Below are 7,753 nucleotides of genomic sequence, written 5' to 3'. Positions count from 1 at the left end.
TCTGTATGCATCCAGCTATCGGAAAGTTGCTACATTATAAACCCCAAATGACCATAGAGGCTACATTCTGCCAACACCTGCATTCCATGTAATAGACACGTTTGACAATTGCCTAGAATCATCAAATTGGCTACCCTCATATAATCGACTAGGTGCAGCACCCTGGCCAGTGCCACAACTTTTCAATTGCGATGTGGAGGCTGTAGCCTGAGATTTTATAGGTGCAATGGCTGCCCTCTCAAATCTTCCGGGAGCAACACCAAGGTCACCCTGATTTAGTTGCACAATGCTAGCAGTAAGCTTAAGCAGAGTGTGTAAAGCAGTGTAAAGTGTGAGCAACGACGCCCCGATTCTTGCATAGGCCTGGGCACGGAGCAATGAAGCTCCAATCGTTGCATGGACCTGGGCACGGAGCAATGCAGCTCCAAACCTTGCATGGGCCTGGGTACGGAGCAATGTGATCCATTTATATTGCAGAAAGTATGTTTTAGGATGACTGCTGGGATTCACTGCCCCATCCAGAAGAAGATGCAGTCACACACATCTCTTTTAGAGGCAGGGTATAGAGTTATCAACATTGTTATCCAGCCTCCCGAGGGAGAATTTGACATTTGGACACACACATGAAGAGGCTGACCTGGCAATGGACCTCCCTTTAGTACAGCCTATTTGACTGGCTGTTTTACCAAATTCATCATCATCATTGCCATCATCATATCTTTATTCAGACATTTTGCATTTGCATAAAGTGATCATCTTTATATAAGTAACATGAATAAAAACACAGATGTATTAAAATGAAATGAAAAACAGCATTGCAGATATGTTGAAAGCACCAGCATAAATGAAAAGGGAGCGTCACACATAAAAACATTGTTAATTGGGGGCTAATTTCATACATCTACAATGCTGACACCAGACGCAGTCTAAAAGTTGGCAACAGATAATACCTGATATAGGGCATCAACGCTTTAAAATAATTGTCATGGCCACTGCTGTTTTTTCTAATCCCTACACTCCTTAAAAATAATGAGAGCATCAACTTTGATGTACAGTGACTATAGAATGGGCATTAGAGAACAAAATGGACATTGGGCTCTGATACACTGAGGCATATCGGACAAAAGTAAGAAGTGCCCCGATATCACCTCAAAGCACTGTACGCCTAAAGTAAAGATTTAAGCAACATTTTAAGATTAAGGAATATTTAAATAAATCGGGTATCCAGTTAAGAGACATTTCAAAGCTCAAAATTGTCTTTAGGGACAAATCATCAACTGTAAGACTACCTGTGGGCAATCTTGCAACAACCCCCCCCCCCCACCCGACATATTGCGCACTCATCATAGGCAACTTTCATTTCCCTAAAATAATTTGGGATTGCGCAAGCCCCTCCCACTCTAAGCCCTCACTCAGAAGATTCTCCTACAGATCATCAGAGCCTCTACGCAATGAATAGGCACCTGTAGAAATAGGGTCTAAATTGTGCTTCCAAAGGGAGAGGGCCTAAGCCTTACTCCATATAAACTGGTATGGTAGGCGTATTTTTAGATAAATGTAAGATTCTTTTTAAAAAGTGTCCTTCTTCAATTTCCAGAGCTGCATAGGAAAGCTGCACCCAGACCTGCATGTGGCAACAGCAAGTGCTTTTAGCTTTGTAAACATCAATCATCAGAGAAATAGCTCTGACCTCGAGTTATATAGCAGAACGCATGTCTTAGGATGATGCCTGCTGAGGTTGGACACTCCACCCAGAAGGCGATGCAGCCACACACACCTCTTTTAGAGGAAGGAGGCACAGTTGCCGTGCTATTCTGCCTCTCCAGGGAAAACGTGTCTCTTTGGCACACGCAGGACCTGACATTGAACCTACATTAAATACAACCCATTTGGCTGCCTGGTTTTAAAAGTCAAGGAACTGAGAGTACTTGCTGCCGCATCTCATTGTTGAGGGCGCTCCCACTCCAACTTACTAACTTTAACAAGAAAGTCTCAGGGTCCATTCATGCAACATTATTTTGATTTTGTACCCCCCAATTTTCCCTGCTGAATTTTTGCTAACTAGTCAAACATTTGCACAATGGGTTAAATCTGCCCAGGGTTCCATGTCTTTACAGCCATGCACTTACATCTTTATGCCTTTGCATGCATGCATTTTCATGTTTTTTTTTAAACTAGGGCATAGCCCAGTAACTCCCTCCCTTTTTATTTTTCTGCATGGCTTACTCTTTTCACATCTGTTTCCCATGCTCTCTAAAAAAAAAATTATGAATGAATGTTATTTGGATTATGATTCATTTTCTTTTTTTGTCTTAACTTTCCCTTTTGTATTTTATATGTGTAAAAGTTCAAATATTGAACATAAGCACAATAAATCAAATAAAAAAATAATAATAAACAATGGAAATGCACAGATGTAAATGTATTACTGCAAATACATGCAGATGAAATTGCACTGATATGAAGACATGTTCCACTTTGCAGTTAGTTTCAAACTCTGAAAACACATTAAAAGAAATTCAGTATAAAAGACTGCCTGCAGGCGTGGTAAAATAGGTACTGCCTGCCGCCTCCATGTTACAAATCAGGTCACCCACTATTCCCCTTTCAAACCCTGCCTTACTCTGTAACATGGCCATGTGTCTGATTACCCGTGTTGCAAAACGATGGACCTCATTGCGAGTTTGGCGGTAATTCGATGGTAAATCTGCTGAATTACCACCAGAATCTTTATTGTTACCACCAGCCAGACCCATGCATTTACCATGGGATTACGAGTGGTGCCAAGGTAGTGTAAATCCCCACTTTTGGACTCCATAGCACCCCGTTGTGATTTTGGCAGAATTACTGTGAGTGGTAAAACGACTGTAGCAATTCCACCAATTTTTGGACTTAAAATGGAGGATTTACTAAAAGGTCAAACTCACAATTCGGCAGTCTGGTAAACATGTTAGTAATTCCGTTACCAACAAAAAAAGTACCTGTAATGGAATTACTGCCACTTTGTTACCTCACTGCAGTATTCATAGTGAAGCCCTAAGTGTCTCCTTTGCTTTCCTTTGTTGGATGTTTAATCCTCTTCCTTATTTCTCATCCTTTCCTCCCTCCATTCTGCCATTCGTCTCCCGGAAACTCATCCCCAGATTGTGTGCGGGTTACGTTCCTCTTCCTGCTCCCCTATGTCCTTCCGCGCCTGTTGTCCGGCCACTTGGTCGATGCCCTGCTTGCCAGCTCTCATTCCAAGTGGGGGTGGGTGGCCAATCCCTGTCTTCCTATTTCCACCTCCACTCCCCCCCACAAGTCAGAGTGCCCCACTTTCACTCACTAACTCAGTGGCTTCAAAACCTTTTCATGCTGCCCTCTAAAACATTCTAATTCCACCAGGAGCTAGTTTACAGCGGCAAGTAAGCCATTACCGGTCAGAAGGCTGCTCAGAAACCAAAGAGCAAGCTCAGAGAGATCCCAGGGGCATTTGTTGCAGGTGCGGAGAGGCAGGTAGTGTGTGGCATGGGAGGTATTGACTAGTATGGCCATGGGGGTTAATGGTTGCCTAAAAGGTTAATGAGCACACACAGGCTCTATGCGCCTCTTTACAGGCCAGCGCTCTCCTATCTTCACTTCCCAAGACAACTGTTTCTCCTTGTAGATGTCTCTTACAGCACCACCTACTAACCAAAACTATACAGGCTAGTGATCACTGGGCCTCATCACGAGTTGGGAGGTAGCCATTAAATGCGGCGGCAATGGTATTACCACCACATTTAAGGGCTGTCACTATCACGAGTCTGGCGGGTTTACACCCAGCTCAGAGCTGGGGGGAAAAACACTGAGAAAATGCCAATTTTTGTTGCAATTACCGCTGGTGGTCCGTGCACTAATTACACTGAAAAGGGGAATGGGGATAAAGAGTAAGCGACCAAGCCGTGATCCGGTGGTAATACCAATGGACTGGTGGGCGCTAACAATAATATAGTTCGGCTGTATCCCATCTGGAATACCGCCCAACTCGCGATCAGGCCCATTGTTTTCGTTTTCCGCCTGAAATATCCATTACCACTTATTTATTTTTACATGTGTAACACGCACAAAACCCGTGGGCATCAAAATAACTTTAACTGTATTCCCCAGAAAAAAAGAGAGAAGGGTACAAAAAAACCCAGAAAGAACCCGTTAAGCATTTTTCAGAGGGTGCTAGAAAACCAGCCACAATTGCAAGGAAGGCTCTCCTACCTTTTTCTTGTGTTGCCTACAAAGATCCGTGGTTGGAATGTCCTCATGTAAAAACGAGAATGCTCAGCTTTGCAGCTAAAATATATTTACACTGGCTACAAAATAGGCCTCGCTTTCGTAAATCTGTTCGCGAGGACAGGACTTGCAAAATGGCTTCCTTTACAATGTCTTCATTTTTCAAGTGGCTCTATGAATTCATACATCTCCAATAAGGAATATTGCGGGTCCACAGGTGTAGGCCAGTAGCCGGATAGGCCCCGGGTCACGGCACAATTTGATTCATTTTTTCCAGACTCTCCCTCCAACCTATGGCTTAGAAGTCGGCTAGGTGGTTGGCGCAGGGGGGCCTGTCCCATGCCATACCCCCTCCTTCGCGCCGGGACTACACAGGGTATGGTCGCAGAGCACTATCCATCCTGCTCCAAGGAATCTTCCAGTGAGAAACTCTTGGCAGCCTATCGCCCCCCTCTTCCCCTATCCCAACCCACCCCCCCCCCGCTCTCCCTCCCTGCCCCCCTCCCACCATAAACAAGATCAGGAATTAAGACCGCTCCTTTTTGGCCTTAGTGCAGCAAATAAGGTCCAATAAGTTAGATAATATATATCCTAACTTATTGTGGGTTGGTTGTTTTTACATAGACCATAATCTGCAAAAGATTTTTTTAATTTAGTTTTCATGCTGTACTTTTGATGGCTATTATCATAGTGAATATTGCCTAAATCAGGAGGATGGCTCAGGGGCAAAACGCTCGCCCTGGAAGCAAGAGGACGCAGAGCAGCACAGGTTCGATCCTCCGGTCTGCCTTAGTAACCTTTGGGTATTAAGCGTGTTATAAATAAACAATTACATCTAAATGACAAATAACATTTATACCATGCATGCAATTGTCTTGTTTCTGTTTCCTGATTATATGGGCCATCGAAAAACGTGCACCCAATTGGAATCCGTTGTTCAATATGCATGTACGTTGTGCGCCTCGTAATAAGTATGCTATCACTGCCTTTGCTTTTCATGTATTTATTGTTCGCTTGTTTGGCGCTTATACAGCGCTTATACAGCAAGTACATACGGCTTCAAAGCGCATTGTGTGGAATACCTCAACAAATCTTTCAGGAAACGATACGTAAACATTTATGGGCCAATGAGGTTCCAAAATCTCACCACAACCCCACAGGGGATTTTGGGGCCCCTACCCCAACACAATGAGGGTAGATTGTAGCAATCATTCCAGTGTCAGGGGGCGTACCGGGCTGGTAAGAGCCCACCAGCCAGAGACTAAGCAGGAGGCGTTGGCGAGGGATGAGGGGTGTTACAGGCCCAGTACACAATCCCGCCAGCCCCACAAGGGGGTAATAGCTATTTGCAGGCTGGGTTGCGAATAGTTTTTGTTTCCTTTCAAGAGAGATGGGCTCTGCGTGTATTGCGTGAGCCCAATCTACCATGAAAAAAAAAAATGAAAATACCCAATGGGAAGGAGCAGCGGTGCCGGGAGTTCCAGCAGATAAGTGGGTTGGAGGTGGCTGGTTTTTTTTTGGGGATGACGTGGTGGTGGAGAGGGAGGGTTGAGGAAGGGGAGGGGAAGAGAGGCTGGAGGAGGGGCTGGGGGTTGCCAAAACAAATGTCAACACCCAAAATCCAGGCCGACCACTGACAGTTCTCGCCTGTATTTTTGTATTAAGAAAAAAAACATGCAAACCCTTGCTTGAGATGGAGTGACAAGTGGGCCCTGGGAATTCCGACTGTAGCAAGGTAACTTAGTATTTGCCAAGCTGAATTATCCATATGGCAGAAAGAGTACATTCTGCTATGTCTAAAACAGAAGGTTAATAAAAGGGTATCAGGTAATATTATCCCCATATATATGGTCGCTGTAAATAATATCACCGGAAAAGATCGCAGCGATATTATATGGGTGACCATATATATGGGGACAGGGCCAAAAAATAAAAAAATAAAAATAAAATAAAAAATAAAAAAAAAAGAAGAAAAAAAGTTTGGGGGTTGCGGGGGTGTCCCCCGTATGTTCCATGCAATAATGTTGCCACAAAAAACGGCCATTTTTCGGCGATATTTTTGCATGGCGAGATTTTTGTGGCGACATTATTACATGGAACCAATAAAAGCTGTTCTTTCTTTTTTGCCAATATGAAAGAAAGACTATAAGAAAGACTATCACTGACCTAACTATGTATATGCTGTATAGAACTACACTATCTCAATGCGGCCTACCGGCTTAATTCAACACAGTTACACCCGGATACCTGCAATATCTTTGTCCAAAAAAATGTCTTTTTTTGGGTCACCCTTGTACACAATTCTTCTTAGAGAAGATGAAAAATTCCAATGCATCAGTGAACGATACCCAAGCATACATATATTTTTTGACAAGACTTAATATGTAGAAAAATATAATTTAAAGGCGAAACAACCTTTCTACAAATGCAATGTATCTACCTTCACAATTCAGTCTGAGTCATTTCTAAGAAGGCCAGAGATCTCTTTAAAGGTGCCATAGAGTCCACTCATTTTGCTGCCTCTGGGCCCTTAAAATAATGGGCCTCATTACAAGTAGTGCGGAATGGGTTTAACGGCGCCGGTAATGGGGCCGGCGCCGTTAAACCTACTCCGCACTATTATGAGATTCCCTTGTGGGACCCACTCTGGACGTCTGGTTTTTCCAGACGTCAATAGCGGGTCCTGCGAGGGGACCAGGGAGCTAACAACGGGCCCGTTATTAACAGGCCCGTTGTTAGCTCCCTCCCCATTCCCATTGAGCCCTATAGGAGCTCGAATGGGAATGGGGAAGGACTGGACCTGGGTTCCCTAAAGGACGAAATACCGGGCACTCCAAAGTCGGAATGGCCCGGTATTTCCCCATTCAGGGAACCCGGACACGATTTTGGAGGCAGCCATGCCCTTATTAAGGCCATGGCTACCTCCAAAGTCGTAATGAGGCCCAATGTCTTCATTGTAAGAGAAAAGGACAAAGGGTTCGACTTGCGGGATCTCAACAAATGTCTTCTCTGCGGACATTTCAAGATGGAAACTATCCATGCATTGCAGGAGGTGCTTCACCCAGGGGACTCAATGGCATGCCTAGATCTCAAGGACGCATTCTTGTCTCTATATTTCTCCCAGACTACTTCGTCAGTTTCCCTGGGGCAGGAGGACATTTCTGTTCCTTGCCTCCCATTCGGACTGTCGACTTCACAAAAGAAAACTGAATCCACCTGGTGTCATTTGTCTGAAAAGGAGGCGAGGTAAACTCTCCGTGGAACCCTAGCATGGTTTGCAGAACCGACAAGCCACCTGTAAAGTAGTGACAAATGTGCTCTCCAAAGTTTGGTAGGGTAAAAAGGGGGATTATGCTCACAACTATATTATCCTAGACACATATGTCTTGTGGGGTTGCCTCCCCTATAAATGTGTCCATGGTTGGGAAAAAGCCATTGCTGAGGTTCAGGAGCAGGCGAGAACGAACGACACCCAATGGGACCGCTGCAAAGTCTTTTAGTCTAAACC

This window comes from Ambystoma mexicanum, chromosome 13 (genome assembly GCF_040938575.1).
Source record: "Ambystoma mexicanum isolate Mex_15411 chromosome 13, UKY_AmexF1_1, whole genome shotgun sequence".
NCBI lineage: Eukaryota > Metazoa > Chordata > Amphibia > Caudata > Ambystomatidae > Ambystoma > Ambystoma mexicanum.
The sequence above is the reverse complement of the archived record's forward strand: the minus strand, read 5'-3'. Positions refer to the sequence as shown.